At 46.9% G+C, this 20079-nt stretch overlaps 1 protein-coding gene across 10 annotated transcripts in view; it reads left to right on the top strand.

The window, feature by feature from the left end:
- The window catches only part of zmiz1a (zinc finger, MIZ-type containing 1a), a 108255-nt gene that overhangs the window by 13159 nt on the left and 75017 nt on the right, over positions 1-20079 (top strand). Inside the window, exon 1 of one of the 10 annotated variants that reach the window (XM_037124123.1) lies at positions 12211-12266. The exons of 8 other annotated variants lie outside the window; for them this stretch is intronic. The gene's annotated coding sequence lies outside the window, so the exon portion shown is untranslated. Of the gene's footprint in view, positions 1-12210; positions 12267-20079 lie in introns of those variants that run through there. One more of the 10 variants, XM_037124127.1, reaches the window with a different exon arrangement.

The following is a 20079-nucleotide window of genomic DNA, read 5'->3' as shown; positions in this document are numbered from 1 at the left end:
TCATCATTTTATGTTATAGAATTTGAGTAAAAAAAAGTGAAAATAGCTTATTACAGATTCCCACTGCCCAAAGTACTGCCTTTAGAGAAATCTCAGATTTGAGAAGATGAAAACAGTGATTGTTTGACATTTTTAGCCATGCTAGTGACGGTCTGTCGGTTTGTCAGTCCACCTCTTTGGATTCAACTTTAAAAATGTTTAAGAGAAAGAAACAGGACCCTGGAATTTCTGATGCCAAGGAGATCACAGCTAATGTGTTTGGTGATCCTCAAGTGTCCCACAGGGTGCAAGAATTACAACGTCAGATATGCAAATATTTTCCAATTCAAGTTGGTCGACTTTTTTTTTGCTTGAAATCAAATGTGTGAAGGTTGGTCAATCATAAAAAAAAGTGAAATTTAAAATGATTCATTAGAGCATTTGTGCAGAAATTAAATTTGCTTTGATTTTATTGTGAGATATTGTGGAGGATTTCTTATGTTGTGTTTACTAAAAGGATGACAGGGTTGACAGTGCTCTTCTGCATGAATTTAAGTTCTACTTTGATAAGACATGCTGTTTGTTGGGTTTATGTGGCTGTAGTGTGTATAAATGTCAGTGACTGTGTGAGTGAAGGACCCCAGGAAGTGTAGCCAGTGCTTATGCGGGTGCTTATGGGGATCATTTCAGGCGGATGCCAATATTTCATGTTTAAGCTCTTATCACCTGATACAGATGACATGCCGGTATATCGTGTATCCCTAGTTCCACTCAGCCCTAACTGTACTTTGACTTGTGTCATAATCAGCAAATGAGTACATGCTAATGAGCTAGACTAAGGCTAATTCAGCAAACATTAGCTTAAAGCCAGTGAACATCAGCATGTTACAATTGTCACTGTGAGCAAGCTGACGTTAGCATCTCAGAGCACCGCTGTGCCCAGATTATCAGTCTTTGTCGATGAATTTTCTTTCAGACTGGTAATCCATTGAGCAGCTGATCATCTCAGCACTGTATGTGAGCCCTGTGTCGTGAGGCATCCTGCTCTCTTTTGCACTTCTTCCTCGGAAGTTTCTCCGACAGAATCCTCTTAGTGTCCTCTCTGTGCGCCTGGTACGCAGCAGCCTGGAAAAAGGTGTTTTATACTGATGACAGGCAAGGTCGACCAGCGAAACAGGACAGTGCGAGTGTGTGTACGTGTGTGTGTGTGTGTATATGTGTTTGTGGGGAGAGAAAAGAGGGTGGAGGACGGGGAAGGAGGGGGGGGGGGGGGTGACAGAAGGAGAAATAGAGGGAGGGGGAAAGTGAAAGAGTGCCACTGCAGCTCTGTCCCGGTGTACCACCCGCTACTCAGCTGCAGCTACAAATCAAACAGAACCGAGTCGCTGCTGGCGCTGCGCCACGACACTGATCACTGGCACACAGAACACTGTCAAAACCATCTTGATGGGTAATTAGGAATACTCTATCATTTTTGCGATCACTTAGCCGCTGCGCAGTGTAGTCTAGAGTGTGTGTGCGTGTGCGTGTGTGTGTGATGAGCGCGTGGCATGTGAGCCTGTAGGATTGTTGGAGATGCTGCAGTGATATAAGTACATTTTACACAATGTAACCCCAGCTGGGTGTCAGACTTTGAGGATAGAAGGATTTTGGCTGATCCCTTAAAGTCAGGCCAAAGCAGTAAACTCTAGCTGCCCCTGGTGTCTATGTGTGTGTGTGTATGTGTGTGTGTGTTTGTGTGTTGTCACTGCAGCGCTGCGTGTAACCTTGTGGTTGTTTTTAAAGGGTAGCGGCAGTGTTACGGCTCTTTGTGAGTGTCACTGATGCACATCGTGTCCTGAATGACTTTGACCAGGCGGGCCTTGCAGCTTTACAGAGCAGAGCGAGCCGGATGGATAGATCGAGCTTTAAACAGCTCTCATATACACGGGAAAGAGGGAAAGAAAGGGCTGGTTGGCAGGCTGTGCACCCCCCCCGCCCCCGTGATTTAAACATTTCAAATTTTCCCATTAACCCTCATCACTCACAAGAAGACCTCAGCTAAAATGCCTACTTTTACACTTGCGCTGTGAACAATTTTGCAATTTGTGCTGTTATTATCCTAATTTGCGGAAGCGAAAATGAGAGAAAGGGGGGGGGGGGAGCGTGTCGTGTGCCCTTTGATTAAGTGGGATGTTTGAATGCCGGGCCCTCCACCTTCAAGAGAGATTTGATACTTGAGGGGTTGAAGTGTTTTTGATGGAAACTCCATTAATGATTGATAACAGGAGGAGAGCGGTTAAAAATCTCCCTGCTCCAGCTTCCATCAATTATTAAAAGCTCTCTCCTTGCATTTTGGTGGCACATAAAATATCAGTCACCATCTTGAAAACTTGAGTTGATAATATCTGTCAAAGGAATTAGGGCTGTGTATTGATTCCTTAAAACTCTCCTCATCCGGGCTTGTTTAAAGGTGATCCTCACAACAGATTGCGACAATTAGCATTGGTTTTGTCGCTGTTATCTGCTTGTCAAAGGATTTCTAGACTTCCAAGGCATCATTTATAAAACTGAGGTTGATATAATCACAGGTTTATGTTTTATTAATGGCTTACCTGAGTTAGATAAGATGAAGGTTTTCTTTTCCGCAGGTCCAGCTGCTTTTCAGCTAAAACATCTCCGCGTTGCGGCATATCTAGGCTTCATCTGGAGATGGTTGTGTGCCACACAGTGTCTCGCTTAATAGCTCGAATGATTCAGCCTGCCTTCATGCCAAGATTCTCACACGCACCGCATGTCGAGTATGATGTTGAGGGACTGAGTGGATGTTTGAAGTGTTGCTGGAGATTCGTGTCAGCCGGTGTACGAGTGCGTGTCAGTGCAGCGGTGGAAGTTCTCCGGAGCTGAGTGCCGATTTGGAGCTGCAGCCCGGAGAACGAGCTGACAGGCCCCGCAGGGCTTCTCTGTGTCATCGCCAAGGTTCCCATCACCATCATCCCCTTGTGGAGGGAATTCTCTCAGAGGGCACCGCCGTACTCCCACACAGGAGACCCGATTAAGTCTTAACGCTGCATGTGGCAGCCGCGTCCGGCCACTCTGCTCAAAGTGCTCCGAGGCTGCTTCAAGGCACGCGAGAGTAGATGATTTCACGGCACTTCAATTGGCCGTGGAGCCTCAGTGAAGGTAATGATTATTGGCTCACATAAGGGCGGAGCACGCTTGGCAGCGCCTCTATTAGAAAATGTCTCTCTTTTTTTTTTTTTTTCTTTGTGTGTCATCGTGAGCGACACCCTCATTTACTGGTGTCAATATTCAAGTTATTCATTGACTACAAATGGAGTCTTACAGCGCTGCGTCTGCACTGCTCAGTAACTTCTGTCTCCTGAGATCAGGTGAGCGAGAAAAATGCTCCCGGAGATATGAAAAGTATATCAAACGGAAGGGATGTAAAGATAGAGAAGAACGCTGACAGTAAATGAAAAGTAACAAGAAATAAAGTGATGGCTGTTCTTATCTGCGCCCAGATCGGCGAGGCACCATGCGCTGCCCATCTTGTGTCAACAGCAGCGCGTATTTACATAAGCTGTTTCCCCCCCCCGTCGGCCATGGCTTCTTGTCCTGCGAGCGCCAGGAGCTGCTATGGTGAGGCGCTTTGATTAGATTTACAGATGGAGATTAATGTGAACAGAGGTAATAGCACAAAGGCATAAATCACAAAGAAGAGGCTGGAAGCACTGTGGTTGACCTTTTGAATGGCGATAATGATGCCGGAGTCAGATATGCTCCTACTGGGGGGCCGCAGCGCCTGCGTGAGTTTAGACAGCGCTGTCGTAAATGCAAAATGTGTGCGCGCGCGTGTGTGTGCGTGGGCGCGTGTGTGTGTGTGTGTGGGGTTAATAGACGGGGCGGTCAACACTGGAGTGCATTTAGGTGGAGTGACAGCGCGTATGAAGCTGTCAGAGCATTACACGCTGCAAAGTGAGGGAAATGAGTAAATGCACTCCGAGTCTGTGCACACACACACACACACACACATGCCCACGCGTGCACACAAGCACAGCGACAGGCTGATACCTGGCGCTCTCTTTAAGTGTGGAAGTGAAACCTGTCTGCCTGTCGGTCTGTTTGTCCGTCCCCCCCCCCCGTCTGTCCCTGCAGCGCGGAGCATCAGCAGGGTTATTAGAGGAGCCCTATGGCTGCCACTGATAAGGCCCGTTTGGGTGCTGCCACTGACAGCACATCCTGCCTGCGTGGCGAACACAAGTGGCCTGGCCGGGGGATTACTGCCTGCCGCTGCCATTTCTGCTGATGCCTTTCTTTATGTTATCCTCTCCAGTCACATGTGCTGCATTTGAATAACTTGGCTGATGTTGTAGAAATGGAACTCCTCGCAAAATCCCCACCTGCATACAAATGAAGCCGCGCGATAAAACGTTCCGCACAACACATTTTTTTTTTTTTTTTTTCCGGTTTAGTTCCATCCTCTGTCTCCGTCTTTCTCTTTCCTCCTGCTAGTGGCCACAGCCGGTTATTTACATGCTCTGTCACTTACAGGGAGGAGTGATGCTGATGGGTTAGGAGGCTCACTAATCCACTCTGCTGCTGTCATTAGAGAGAAGCAAACAGACTATTACCACCTCCTCCTCCTCTTTCTGCTCATCATAAGCCTGCCTGCACACTTACTCGCGCACACACACACACACACACACACACACACACAGCTGTGATGGAGAGTGCCTCTTGTTTCTTTAGCGCTACTGAGTGGAGCCCTGCTTCGGTAATTGATCCTGTTTGGTACAAGGGGAGGGGGGAGAGAGAGCGAGAGAGAGAGACAGAGAGAGAGAGAGGGAGGTCCTTAGTGTTGTCAGTTTGCTGCATTAATTTTTCAAACGTGGCTAGTGAGGCTGGAGGGACGGAGGAGGGGCCCACCGCAGAGCTCGCCTCGGATGCTGTGCATGAGGCTGCTGCCTGCTCAGTCTGTCCGCGCTGCCGTCGCTGTTTATCCACACGCGCATTCTAAAATAAGTTCCTCCCCGTGAGACTCAATCATGATTCAACTGATTCACCCACTCGGCCCCGGCCTCCTGCTGATGACATATTTGTTTTCCTCCGTCTCTCCTCCGTCCGCAGCTCAAAAATAGCCTTCTGGTGGCTGTGCGTCTTGTGTGCCTCTTTGTCTGGGTGTTTGTGCCGTCTCATGGCGTACAGTATGCGCAGCAGATAATAGACAGACCTCACTCTGTGCTTTTTGATCCCGGCTCTGGGCTCCAGTCGCTGACTCAGTGATGATGTCACAGCGCCAGCTGAGAAGCTGAAGGACCGAGCAGAACGGAGGCGCGAAAGAAGGCTCAGTACTTGCCTGATACTGTAGTAGAAACTGCTATTATTACTTCTGTGTTCTTCACAAGTTCTCCCCCGTCTTCTGTCCTTCTCCCACTCCTTTCCTATAATTAGTGCTAATGTTAACACAATGCTGTTCAGCAGTCGGCAGAAAGGAGACTGCTGAATGATTTCTGTGTCCGTCAGAACTGCATTAGCCGACACTTCCATGAGTCATTAAGAGGTGCTCACAGCCACAGAGGACGTCACTGCTGACATTTGTTGCCGATATGAGTCACAACTTCTTGCTTTTGTTTAATACATCCCCAAGCCACTTGTGTGTGTGACACATATCATTTAGCATCTCTAATTTTGGCTCACGCTCGGAGATGTAAAGTGGCCAGCAGCAGCTCACAGCTCCCCACAAATGTCATGCAAAGTATCTATAAAAGCTTTGTGGTGATGCAATATGTAAAGCACACAGTGGGAGAGAACTGTCAGTAGGTTATGCTGGAGTAAAGTCATGATAACTGGAGCTGCAGCACCCACAGCGCAGCGCCTGGAGACCAGGAAGTTCCTATGTCCTAAATAGTCAGGATGGGTCACATGCAGCATACATATCCCTCCTGCAGGGATTAAGAACTCTAACTTCTTTTTACTTGGCAAACATTGCATTTTGTTACAGTTTGATCCAAAAGTGCACTTAAAGAGTCCTAAGGTCCATACGATAGCATATACTAGCATTTCAGATTGTTTCAAAGTTTGGCATCTGCACTGAAATGACCAACAGTAGAAACGTACGTAAAGTGCAACTCCAAGTGTAAAGATTAAACTGTGTTTTTCCAGAGTTCCAGAGTGGTATTCCAGAGTTCTTATGCATGATGTGAAAAAAAGTAGTATAGAAACCTCATGTGTCTCGAGAAGAAGCTGCATGTAATCTGATAAATGACCTCATGTCACTCAGTGGCATTGTGGGTAATGAAGGCACCTGGTTTAGAAAAGCAGCCCATTGGATAACACTGTTGGACAGTTTAAAAACAAATGGTCAAAGGGGTACTATAGGAGGGTGGATCCAAGGTATCACAATCAGATAGGTCACGCTCAGAAAGCTCTTGATCCTACATTTCCCACAATGCATCTGAATAACTTCTTTTGTTAGACCTCCCATGTTTGTTTGATTCCCACATCTCTCTATCTAAAAGCACCAGTTTGTAACGAAGGCTTCCTGCCATCAGTATGCCATGCCCAAGCACCAAACCGAGACAACCCCGGTGACATCATCGGGGTTATTCTTCATACTTAAGAAAGCTTCTCCAGAGCCACAGAGGAAATTACAACTGTGGCCACAGACTGTACAGCTGTTTGTTACCGCGGCATAGACAAAAACAAGTGTATCGACGTTATTGTGGACATGGGCTAAGACTGTAGGCAACCAGGGAAACACATGACTTTTCTGAGGAAAAATATGTTTGAACAAAGTAATGACTTTGTAGGCTAATATCATGTATTATTGGACGTGTTTTGCCCTCTAAACCCGACCATTTATCCTCGACATGTCAGCATGCCAAACGAAATAAAAGGCAGGGCCGGGCCACAGATGAACAGTGTGATTTACAGCCTTTGTGAGGTCACACAGGTGAGAGTCCTTTCTTTACCTCCCCGTGTTTTGTCCCATCCAACAGGTGTGTTTTCTCCCTGATTCCACCCCCACCCCCATCCTCTCACCCTCCTGCCAGCTTAGCTAGCCAGGACAGGCCTTCCTTCCACTCCAAAACCATGATTGCATTCTTGAGCTATTCCACCCCCTCCTTCAGAACAAGAGCACTCTGCATCTCCCTCCCTTTCAAGTAGAGGCTGCCGGCCGCGCTTCCCCTTTGAAGATGTAATCTTGGAAAACACAGAGACATCTCCGGGATTATCTTAAATGTCTTCAGTATGTCAACAGCCTGGCCCCGTCGCGGAGCAGCGCTGGCTGTTTAAGGGGTCGGCTGTGATGACAGCCCGAGGAAAACGCAGCATCGCCGAGGTAATCACAGGGTCAACTTCTCTGACTCCATTCAGGGCCAAGCTCCCACTGTTAAAACTGGATGATAACAGACACAGTGAAATGATGTATTTCCCCCGTGTGGGCAAGGCTGTGTTTACAATTGAAGGTAATAGCAGGCAGCGGAGCGCTCAATAACAGATGGCGTTAGTAGGTGAGGTTCATTTATGTCATGGCGTTCTCCAAAATGTTATGAAAACCCGAGCGTCTTAACTAAGCATACACAATGAGATGAGAAGCATCACTGAGTAGTCACAAGAGGGAGAGTTACTATACACCAAATTAGAGGCACATAAGTGGGCGCTCCTTGAAAAGGATCTTGACTTTGTAATCATATCAGATGTTATCGGGAGGAGATTTTAGGAAGGGTAAGTGCTCGGAAACTAAATCAGAGAGAAGCTGCCTAGGGAACACGTTGTTATCATAATTACCTGCTGAGCGATGACTGCAGAAGCGGTGTTGATGTTGACGCCGAGCTGCCCTCTCCTCTCTCCGACGAGTCTGCCTTGTGTGGGCTGCTGCCTTCGACACATCTCTTTGTGCTCTGTTCCGTGTGTGTGTTTTCTTTCTTTTTCGTTCCCCCACCCCACCCCCCCCGTTCAGCCAGGAACACAGACTGCAGGCCAGAAAAAACGGCAATATTGTTTTGGTGAGATCTGGCGTGGAGATTTGGGGACGGACTTGCGTCAGTGTGTACGTGCGGGTGCTGGCAGGCCTCTCGGGCTGCTCTCTGGAGCCGGGCGGGGGGGGGGTTGAGCTGGAGAGACCTCATCTTCTCCCCTTTCAAACAGCAAACCTGCTCCTGCCGCCGCACAGGGCCTTTCTTTTCCTTTTTATTACAAACGATCTGAGCGCACGGCAGCCCCAGTTCTCCTCACTGCTGGCATTTAAGCGGGAGGAAATAACAGATGATGGTATCAGAGTGGCGAAGGCGAGCGAGAGACCACTCCAGGAGGACGGAGAAAGAAACACTTGACCTGTTTGTTTAGGAAAATGGTATTCCTCTGCTAATTTCCTCCTGATAAGTATCTTGACGGCTCCTGGTAAAGTGTTTTATCTTGGCTGGAGGGAAATGGCTTCTCTCACTCACAGTGCCAATCGATTTTCAGAGTCTCTGCCGCTTTAAATTGCGTTCTCTGGTTTTTAGAGTTGTTCTATTTGCATAGAGGTCATCAATTACATATATTAGCCTACTGCTTTCAGCTCAGTGTGGACAGTCTCCTCCCCTCCCCTCCCTCCTGCTCGCTTTTCCTTACCTCTCGAGACACTGCTGCACATTCTCGCTCTTACCTCTTCCACCCAACATCATCGACTGCTGTTTGCCGCGTTGGGGGGCATTGATTTTTACTGTTCTGCCTCTCTCTCTGGTTTAACAGTTGATGAGTTGTGTTAAGACGCCCAGGGACAGCCCTGCCTGGTTTAAGGAGATGAGGTCGGCTTTTATAGCGCTCCTGCCTCCTCAGCCTTGGATGATAAGATGTGTTTGTGTGTGTGTGTGTGTGTGTGTTTGTGTGTGTAGTATGTAAGCGTGTGCACGAGTCTCGCTGTATGAGCCGAGAAGTCGCTCGAGACTTAGATACCCCCCACCCCCCCCCACCCCAGGAAGCTAAAGTAAACGTTGTGGTGTTAAGGGCTTTTAACAGGCAAACTTGGGCTTTGTCATCTTCAGCATTTGAATCACTTTAAAGTCTTTGCGCAGAAAATTGGTTTACCTCAGTCAACGAGCAGCGACACCATCAGATACGATTACCAGGATTGAAGCGTTAAGAGTAAATGAAACAGGAGACGTCTGGCTCGAGTGGAGAGTTGACACAGAGTTTAGATTCAGAGGCGACAGGAATTTTTAGTCGTCGTCCCCCCCCCCCCCGACACACACACACACACGCACACACTCAGAAGTCATAGATACAGACACAAACCTCATTTAACACGATTAGTTTCTTTGAGGATTTTACCGCAGCCTCTTATATCCGGGATGAAAGAGTTTGCACTTCTGACAGGGGAGCAAAAAAAAAAAAAAGCCAGAGTCTGCAGAAGCTAGTACGAAGCACTCAGCCTTTCACTGCAATATTCACCACATTATTAAGGAACACATTGCTTTGTGCTGTGTTGCTCTCAACACCATCTGTAGTGTACTGCTCAAGTGGTAGCAATTTTCCCCGTAGCCTCGCGTCTCTCGCGCGGTATTACAAGCGAAACTCGATTGCAGATCCTCCGCTCGACGTTCTAGTGCGCCGAGTTTCTCATAAACGTTTGCGTTCTGCGGTGATTGCTCCCCGGCAGTTTCCAATATGCCCAAAAACTGCGCTGCCATCTCACTATTTAGTTCCCTCTCGCTCTCTTCAGCTTCGAAGGCCGATGTCATTTACCCGGTGTTGCTCTTCTAATCCAGTCTACCCTCGGCGGTAATAAAACAATGATGTTGTTTCGCCAACCTCGAGGAAACTGAACGTAGCTCTCTCGTATGGTGGCAGAATGACGTCACCTTTAAAGAAAAAAAACACAGATGATTTAACATAATAATTGAATATCCAGAATTGAATGTACGACCAGCTTAACAATCGGATATTATAATCTTTCTCTTAAACCCATAACCTTTACACACTCGCTGCACACACACGTTTTTTAAGAGGGTCCATCGGTGCGTGTTATAGCTGGGTAATATCAACCTAATAGGCTTACCTGTCAGCACTGTGCGGGACGTAGACCCCGTAAATCACATTTGTCTGCGGCACCTGCTCGCCTCCCTGCGTATTTATGGGTTTCTCCTCCGCCCTGTCCTCTTCTTTTTGGCCTCTGTCCAAAGTCAACCCCCTCTTCACACAGTATGCTCTCCAGTATGCTCCCTTCGTCTCGTGGATTAAATGAACGAGCAGGTGTCCGGGCATACGGGGGGGGGGGGCATTCCATACACCTAACCCCTTCTGTTTAAACCATCCATGTATTGTTTTTGAAATATCAAGAGGAGATATTTTAGATTCAGTCCTGAGAACGACTCATTTTCTTTCCTATCCATATCTTCAACTTTGAATGTGAGCACTCGACTGTGGAGTGCGTTTACCTTGATTTTGAGCAGGCTATGGCGTTTTCGAAAGATAACCTGCCAAGGTGCAAACAGACGAGTATGTGCTAAAGCAGTTCACTCATCTAGTTTTAGATCCTCTCACGGTCACTGACATCAACTGTCTGCGCATAGCTTTTGTTCTTCCTGTGCGTTTCTGTCGTAACGTAATGTAAAGAAAATAGCCTTTATCCATTTGTATGTGATTATAAATGACATTCCTTGGTTACACATTTTCTTATTGTTCATCGATGTGTTGCCTTTTTTGTTAAAAGTAACAGCACGGTTTTAGTGTGTCGAAAGTGATGAATCAGCCTAAATGCCAATCTTAATGAAGTGTTCCTTCTGTAAAATAAGCGTCTCTGTCAGAATGGAACTAAACTGTCGGGTTAATATTAGGAAATGTATGTTATCAGCCAATAATTGGTATTGTGATATTCTCGCTGATAGATGATGACTGAACAAGCGCAGCGTCTGCAGACTTTGACACAGTTGGTGGTTGTTTGCACCTTGAAAGCCGGTTTTGCAATCAACCAACAAACGCAGAAAAAGGGGAAGGAGACATCGGTCAACTCGAGAGCCAAACACATCAGTGTGTGTGTGGACACTTTTTGTTTTTACAGCTTCAGAGAAAAACAACACAATTGATATTTACAGTATGTGTTCTGCAGTGGTTCAGAGATGAGGCAAAGACTGTCGGCATTATAAAGAACTGTGGAAAGGTGTGCATAAACCACAGGTCAGGAATATAAACGTGTGAAATCGTGTTGAGAAGCAAGTAATCATCATTATCCATATCAGCGGAAACTGAAAAAGATCCACATCCATCGTGTAACCCTGGTCTACGTCCACGCTGGAGGCTCTGTGAGGCTGCGCCGCGGCTTTGAGCTAAGTACTGACATAAGCATACTGACACGCTCGCAGTGACAGTGCTAACATGCTGATGTTAAGCATGTAGTATTGACCTGGCTCACAGATTCAGTTTAGCCTGTTAGCCTGCTAAATTTAGCGGCTTTTGCTCACACAAAGCGCAGCTGAGGGCGGTGGGAGTGCTTGCAGTTTCACAGGTATTTGATCATTAATATCGGACACTGATGGCAGTAACCTCACTGGCATGGCTGAAAGAAGTGCGGCACACAATAGGGTTTAAATTTGAAATCACGCGACGGGGTCATTTTTGTATTTTCGTTGCAGTTTTCATGGAATTAAAGGGCGCTGCAGAACTTGTTTTTAAGCTCATCCCCAAACTTGTGTGTGTATATGTGTTCTGGGCCTGCACTGGATCAGCCCACAAAAGTGTGCAGTGGAGCAGTGAAGGGAGACTAAGAGAGGTGTATTAAGGCAGTGAATCTTGCCGCTGTTTGTGTATATGTGTCTGGGTGTGTGTCTGTGTGTGTGTGTAATGGACTCAGGATGAGGGCTGACCGAGAGCCAGGCTGCTGATAACCTTTAGGAAGGACATTGTTCCTGTGCAGTGGGGGGTGGGGTCGCGTGGGGGGGGGGGGGATATACAGGACTGCTGCAGTGTACAGGCACGGCAGTGGCAGTGTGATAGGTGGTGCAGTTGCTCATTGGTTCATTGGCTTTCCGGCAGGGTTAGGAGGGAGAGTAAATGGGGCAGTATAGCAAACTCCCTCCTGCCTTCCTACACACCAGTGTATTTCTCCGTGATACATTTGTCCTCTGTCTGAACCAGGTTCTCCCTGGCATTCCATTAAAGAAATTTAACAGCCTTTTTCTTCTGTCTTCCTTCCCCTCAGATCACCGCTTAAGGAGGGGGGGGGGGGTCACCGAGGGACCGTGCGTGAGGAATACATGAAGGGCAGGGTGGGGGAGGGGTTGGCGACCGCGGAAGCAGCACCAGAGAGGTCAAAGTTCAAACAGGTAAACAGATTTTTACTGTTAATCCACAGCTCTGTAATTGGTGCAGTGCTTCTTTTTTTTTTTTTTTTTTTTTCCGACGCGGAGCAGACTTGGCACGCAAAGGCAAAGTGAGGGAGTAATGTGGCTGGTTTTGATTGGACCCTCCTGGGCTGGCGGCTGGGGAGGAACTGGGAACTGAGCAGTCTGCAGCTGCTGTTTATGAGGAGCTGTGCAGGATCTTGTTTGGCTCGGTCCAGAAAAAACAAAAAAAAAAAACAAAAAACCCCGCCAGTCCCCACGAGAAGCTTGTGGCCAGTGTCAATACTTGGACAATAAAGCAAAAAACCACGATGCTGTGATTCAAGCACCGTTTGTTTCCAAAAAAACCTCACATTTTCTGTTCTTTATAGTGGGCAGATGTGGGCCTGGGGAGCCTGGAAAAAGATTTATGTGTTAATACATTTCAAGTGACAAAAAGTAGACCTTAAACTTAACCCTCCTTTAACCTACTCCTGTTTCTAGACTAAGTCTTGAGCCTAAATGATCTATAGGCTGCTGCTAACACATAACTTGGGATCCTTCATATTCAAAGCTCATTTAAATGAAACGGCATGAACAATATTATCATCTGGCGGACCAAACTGAACCTCGTGGTGCGCCATCTTTGGCTCGCAGGCCCCTCTTTGGGCAGCCCTGTTCCTCAGTATGTGCATGTTTGCCACGGCCCAAACGAGAAAAGAAAGTGATCTTCTAAGTAGGTCCAAAGCAGTGCAAAACTCTGCCACCTAGCTCCAATTATACACTCATTTTGCCTTCCCTCCTGTTTTCTTTGCTACCAGGGATTAAGGAGGATTGTGGGTGGTTCGGAGGGTGGGTGGGGATAGATCCAGGAAGCAAATGGATAAATAAAGTGCTGGTTAATCTTCCTTAGTGTGTGTATGCGTGTGTGTGAACACTGAGCAATGGCACCGCCCGGGGAACATCTGCCTCGCACACAAACACACGCACACATATATGTAGACAGACAGACGGATGCTGCGCGCGCACACACACACACACACACACGCCCGACTAGCAGGGATCATCCGCAGCGATAAGCACACGGACGTCAGAGCACAGAAAGCGACAGGTTTAACACACACACACACACACACATGCGTGCGCACAAGAGTGACAAGCAAACGCGCGGCGCAAGAGAGGGAGAGAGGCGCTGCCAGCCGACAGAGCAGAGCCGCAGAGTGTGACAGCACATGACTGCACACACATGAAAGTAGAGGAAGTTTTTTTTTTTTTTTTTTACTGTGTTTCTCCGCTGCTGTCGCACCGCATTCATCTCGCCTGGTATCCATGGACTCATATCTGCTCTTTTTTCCCTCCCTCTCCTCCTCCTCCTCCTCTCACATTAACACATACACAGTGCACCAGCGGTTGATCAAACAACTGTGCAATTGAGGCAGAATTTGGCCAGACAGCCAGCCAGGATGAGTAATGTAGAGCTCCTCTGGCTTAATTTGTTTAGAAAGCCTATCATCGCTGCAAAAACATGTTACAGACTGTTGCCGTTTACAGAGCGGTATTTTCCCCCCCTGCAGCTTTAATTGGATGCATTTTTAATGTTAGCGCCACATAGTGTGACCACTGTTGACGCTTGAACACTGCGGCCGTTGTGCGGCGGCGGAGTTGAGATTGAGGAGAGAGGAAGAGCGGGTGTTTGTGTGTGTGTGTGTGTGGGGTTGCGAGTGTGTAATGGTTCAGTGTGTTGAGTCCACACTATAGGTTAAATTTATAGTTCTGCATTACAGGGTGACAGCTATGCTACACACCTAGCCGCTGTACCTACACTGTACCTGGTGCGTGACTATGTAGACACCACAGCAGCTGTGATTGGTCAGATTAGGGTGTTCCAAGTTTCCAGTGCTGTTTTACAAATTGCTGTGAATTAAAATGAGGAAAATGACATTTTTAGTAACAGTCATTAGTAAACGGTACATTTATAATTAATATAACTTTAATTAAGTTATTTGCTTGATGTCAAACAATTAAATGCAATACAAACTATTGTTTAAGCAGTTGTAACGGTTTATTAACATCAGCTGCCAAATTATAATGACCATATATAAACAATGCAATAATATTTATAGATGAACTACACAGTATTTATTTACCATTTACAGTGTATTATAACAGTTTTATTAAGATCATTTTATTGTTAAGATTCAAATAACTCAAGTTTAAACATCTATAAAATGACTATTTAGAAATGACAGTTTCTCACTGCTCATGACATAAATATGCAGATCTCACAGAATAGTCTCCTCATCAGTGTTGAGAAAGTAACCCAGTTGTTGTTGGGAGTGAAATGAAAGCATGGTTCGACCTGATTATGTACATCACATCTGTCTGGTGCTCCAGCGGTGCTAGCGTTGGGTAAAATCCCACACTGCGTAGCATCCAGGTTTACTGTACAGCTGGACTCCTGTTAAACTCTCGGATCTAGTGTCTGTCCATCTTGAATCAACAAAAAAAAGTTCTCTGTATTTTGGTCCCACTCTTACGTTGGCTCACATGCAAGACACTCAGACAGGCAGGTAGTAAAACAAAAAGAGATCTTTAATCAACATCCCAAAAAATCCAAAATCCAAAACTGCAAACAATAAAAATGGAGGGCGACAAAAACTGGCAACAGAGAGGCAGGCAAGGGACAATACAAAAATATTACAAAACCTGAGGAACACACAGACCAGAAAACCACAAGGAATGAATCAGTAACACAGAGAACACATGAATGAGGACCTGGGAACAAGCACAAGGAGATGCTTGGATGAAAACAGGATGAAAACAGTTCTGGTGTGAGGACGAGAACAGACGGACCACAACACAGTCTTAGATACAAACTATGCTAACAGGGGGATGAGATGGAGGCTCAGAGGCACTGGTGGGAAACAGAACACTAGGAACACAGGTCAGCAGGAAGTAGGAAGTGACAACAAAACACAAGAGGATACAACTACAAAATAAAGCAGGAAATCCGAGAGCCCGAAACTTGAGAATCTGGAGTAGGTGTGAGGGAATAACCACATAAACCCTGGTCTGATGTGATCGCTCAGTACAGCTGTTGTCATTAACCTGTAGTGGTTTATATCATTTATATGGTGATATGAACCAGTTGAACCAGCAGCAGAAACATGCAGCCACTATCAGAACACACTTCTGTGGACACACATCGTCCGATTAAGAGCGTTTCCAAGTGATCTGTGGAACTAGTCGGAGCGCGTTCTGGTCGGGTTCGGCTTCTTTTGCTCTTTCAGCTGTCAGTGCCACATGGTGTTCCAAGATAAAGCAAAGGATGTCGGAGCTTCTAGGGATTAACTCGCACCAAGGGAATTAGCATCGCGTTTTCCCAGCCATCTTTTCCATACTCGTCTGTTTCTTTCCCTCCATTATGCGTCTGGCACTTTTGTCCTCCCTTCCCTCCATCTTTTTCTCCCGCAGAGAGGTAAATGTTTATGCGGATACTGGGCCGCGCTGTATGTTTCTGAGAAGGAGAAGGTGAGAGATGCAGACCGAGATAGAATGAGGAGAGAACAGGAGTCTAATCAAGACTCTTATTCTCTAAGGAGTTTCACCTCAGGGTGCTGTAGCTTAGGAGACTGTGATGACACTCAAACGACAGGAATGTGTATTTTTATCCTCGCCGGTGATATTCGTTGTGTTTCTCGTCTTATGGCCCATTTTCCACATACGCCAGCGAGCCGGCCTTTTTTCGTATTGTGTGCTGCGAGAGGCATCTCGCAAACAAGCAGAGGTATAAAGTGGTGAGAGTGGGAGGATGAGAGAGAACATTGTCTTCTCTTTTCCAGCTTAGGGACAAGAGCAGAACAGGTTGTGTGAGGATACTTGCTATCCTTAACAACGTCTAACACCGCCTGAGGGCCACCTCTCCTCCTCTGATACAGCTGAGAGTTGTGTTGTGCAGAGGAGTTGGAATATTTGCAACACATTCCTCAGTGTCAGATGGCACTCCTAGTACACTATAATTACCAGAGTTACACTTGAAGTTTGTCATGTTTTGACATACTTTATGCAGTAACTAAGGTTAATAACTAATAATGGTTTCCTTTAGTTGATTTAGATGACTCTATTTCGCCATTACACAATTATGACTCATTAAATCTAACAAGTAATCTTCATGGAGTTGGCGTGCAGCTGAAATAGAGCTAGAATGTGATTGTCACCCCGGCTTTTGTTTTCTCGCGTCCTCCGATGTCAGTTTCAGTTTTATACGACTTTGGCCTTATTTTTGTCGTCTGGTTACTAGATAGGTAATAATGACTTTGTGGTGCTGAGATCTGCTGAAAGCGATTCAGACGGGGCAAGAAACTGGAGCAGTCAGCCAAGAGAAAACAAAGGCAAGAGAGGATCAGTTACGATGTCACACATTATTATTATTATTAATCATCACTATTTTTTAAGTTCACCCAAAAATGAAAATTCAGTCATTGTCATCATCAAAGTTATTAAAACCAATAGAGACATCGGCCACGACTGCAGAAATAAGACCCAAGTTGCATTTAAACTGCAGCTTTCCTTCAAGTATCTCCAAGTGTTGATGTAATCCGCTATGACATCACTCCAGTAGGCGGCCATCTTTGTGCGGCGGTCGGTCCATGATGTTATCCATCATTGGGTCTCTGTCTGGCGTCGTCAATTACCCAGAGGAAAATAACATTAGAGGCCTGAATGGGACACGGAGCCGTGGCAGGCCTGACATGGCTGTGTTATATGATTACACAACCTGTTGGCTGTCCGCCTGTCAAGTGTCTCCGCGGCTCTGATGAATGGCTGTAATATGTCGCGCATCACAACACACCACGCCACACACTCATTAATGGCTTCTCATAATGCCCGGGACGTTCCCACCGACGGATCCACGGAGAGGGGGAGGGAGAAGGCGGTGGCGGTTGTAGCGGCGAGGGTGAGAAATGGCGTTTATGAATTTGCCAACCTTGCCTTCGCGACGCCATTCGAGGCGGTAAACAAAAGAAACACGGTGTCCTCATTTGAATAATTTCACAAACGGTGTGGCAAGACGCCAGCAGTCGCAACCACACGTAACTCTTAATGAATGAAGGAAGGATGACAGGAACAGGATGAGGACCAAAAGCAAAGGGAGATGTAAGAATGATTATTTTTTTTAAAAAAAAGCGACATATGTTTCTCAATTAGATACATTCTTGTCCATCTGTAGCCTATTTGCATAGATTATCAGAAATGTGTGCAATGCGGCATGTGCGCCAGTGTGTGGGAACATTACAATAGAGCTGCTCGGAAAAAGAAAAAAGAAAAAAAAAAGAAGAAGGGGAGATTGGATCAGTCGGATGCCATCTGAAGCTTTGCTGATTGCTCTTTCTTTCCTGTGAATTAGGAGAAACGCTACCCAAGATCCTCCAAACTACTCGACTCTCAGTTACAACAAACAGATTTGATTCTCGCGGAGACTCCGCTTTGAGAGGTTTTTCAAAATTAAACGGGTGAAAATAGTTTTGAATGAGCTATTTTCAGTGTGTGTGTGTGTGTGTGTGTGTGTGTGTGGGGGGGGGGGGTTACTCTGTACCAGTGGCTGTGTGGCAACAGAGTTAAAGTAGTTTTTTCACGAAGTGTACCGTCCGTAGAGAGGTTATCTAAAACCTACATGACCCTTAGCCACATTAGCTGCTGGTATTTATGGCTGTCAGACTTTTAGTGTGAAATGCCTGCTGGGAAGCGTCAGCCACATCGCAGGGGCACATTCTTTCTCTCGATTTGACACGTCTGCGCTCAGTACTCCGCGCCTCGGCTCTGCCTTGTCATTTATGTGGCATTGTCTCACCTTAAAGTCGGTGTTTTTTTGTCGAAGGAGACGCAGATGTTAGGAGATTTTCAACGACCTTGCTCAGATGCTCGGGCGCCGACGCCGTGGAGGAAAGCGTCGAGCGGCGCCGCACCTGCAAGTGCGTGCATGCGAGAGAGGAGAGAGACAGCCTGTATATTCCTCTGTCTGTGCGCCGGTGTTTGGTGTGTGCGTTCCTTTCTCACAGCTTGAGTTTCTCGGTTTGAAATGCAACACCTGCAGATGTGTCTTGTAAACTGCAGCCCCCCAGCTTCTCTTCCATTCAGAGGGGACCACTGAAGCAAAGCAATTAAAGTACCTCTCTACATGGGGGCGAGGAGATGCTGCGAGTGTGTGCCTGCCATCTCGAACCGCCAGAATCTTTAGTGAGATCTACGTTCCGCCAGGCGAGGGGACAGCTACACGCCAATCACAACATTAGCAGTTCTGTCATATTCATGTCTGCTTAGATATGGAGGTCAGAGGTCAGCGACAACCTGTTGACACAGAGAAGATTTATGCAGCGCGCGTGCACACACAAACACGCCCGTGCGTGCGCACACACACGCGTGCGAACAGGCATGGCAGCCCCAGCCCAGTTCTTTGGCGCAGCGCGTTACAGCGGTGGTTTCTGGTTGCTGCTGATCTTTGGGTCCTTCCAGCTCCAGAAACCAGAGCCTGAGTTATTCTCCGCTCCGCTCCCTGACCCTCCTAATTGAGAACGGCTGTGGCTTCGAAAGACAGAGCTAAAGAGAACAGAGAGTGAAAAGGAAAGCGAGGAGCTAAACCTGCGCGGGCCGACGCTGATCAAGGGGAAGGTGGCCCTAATGAAAGGCGAACCTCCTTCCTCCCCTCCGCCCTCCACCTCCTGCTCTCTGGCCGCGAGCCAAGCAGAGCCAGGCACAATGTAGCTTTTCAATATAATATATGATAGCTGGAAGAAAGGGGCGGGGGGGGAACATCAGGGAGACGGTGTTGAGAGTGGAGAGAGAGTCAAGACCAGAGGGTTAGGGAAGAGGAGTGGTGAGCTCAGTGACAGCTGCATGCATGTCGTAGTGGGTGACGGTCTGTCCGTCTGTCAGAGCAGATATTTCTGTCTGTTTAGTGCTGCCTTACTGGCTGCCAGAGACACTCCTCATGTCATCGCTGGGTGCCTGCTGTCACTGGCTAAAAAGGAGAGACGGAGCGGAGTGCGCGTGTGTGTTTGCATGGGCGTGTGTGTGTGTGTGTGTGTGTGAGAGAGAGAGAGAGTGACAGAGAGAAACTCGAGCAGCTGTCTTGAAAGCCCCTCCACTCTGTCAGTGCATCTCGAATCTGCTTTTCTCCCCCTGATACTTTCCCCGGCAAGGCAGCATTTGAGTCAGTTGTTTTGGTCAGAAGTCCACCGTTTCTGGCTGTTCAAGGAACACACACTTTTGATGAAATCAGCGTGTTGGACAGCTTGTCTGTTAAGTGATGAGATCATAAACAGTGTAGATACCCATATGTCCCAAGTGGAGCTGGTTTCTGTGCTTACATTTAAAGAAAAAAGAAAATCCTCTTCTCTTTCGCAACATGCATTTTAACGTCGTACTTTTAGCCCATTCAGTTAGTCCGTTGAGTCCAACCTAACTTGCAGAAGCACTCGTTTGAAGGTCTAAATGGGGTTAAACATAAAAAAATCATTACCTGTGTTATCTATTCCAGGCGTCTTTCTCAATACAGAGGCGAGTTTCGGTTCAACCTACAGCCTGGTCTGTTTACTCTGGCATCCAGCCTGACGATGCAACCGCTGAGGTGGTCGAATGAGGCTTGAATTAATTGTGGGGCAAGGGTTTTCGATCCAATTCACCAATTCAGATACCTCAACTCGGACTATCTGTCAGTACGGATAACCTAGCACTCTATAAATTCCTGCACGGAAAAGACAACATTTTAACTGAGAATTAGTATTTCTCAGGGTCTCCGCCGCCAGTCTAGCTGTCC

Source organism: Acanthopagrus latus, chromosome 15 (assembly GCF_904848185.1).
Source record: "Acanthopagrus latus isolate v.2019 chromosome 15, fAcaLat1.1, whole genome shotgun sequence".
Taxonomy (NCBI): domain Eukaryota; kingdom Metazoa; phylum Chordata; class Actinopteri; order Spariformes; family Sparidae; genus Acanthopagrus; species Acanthopagrus latus.
This window is presented reverse-complemented; position numbering and strand designations above follow the sequence as displayed.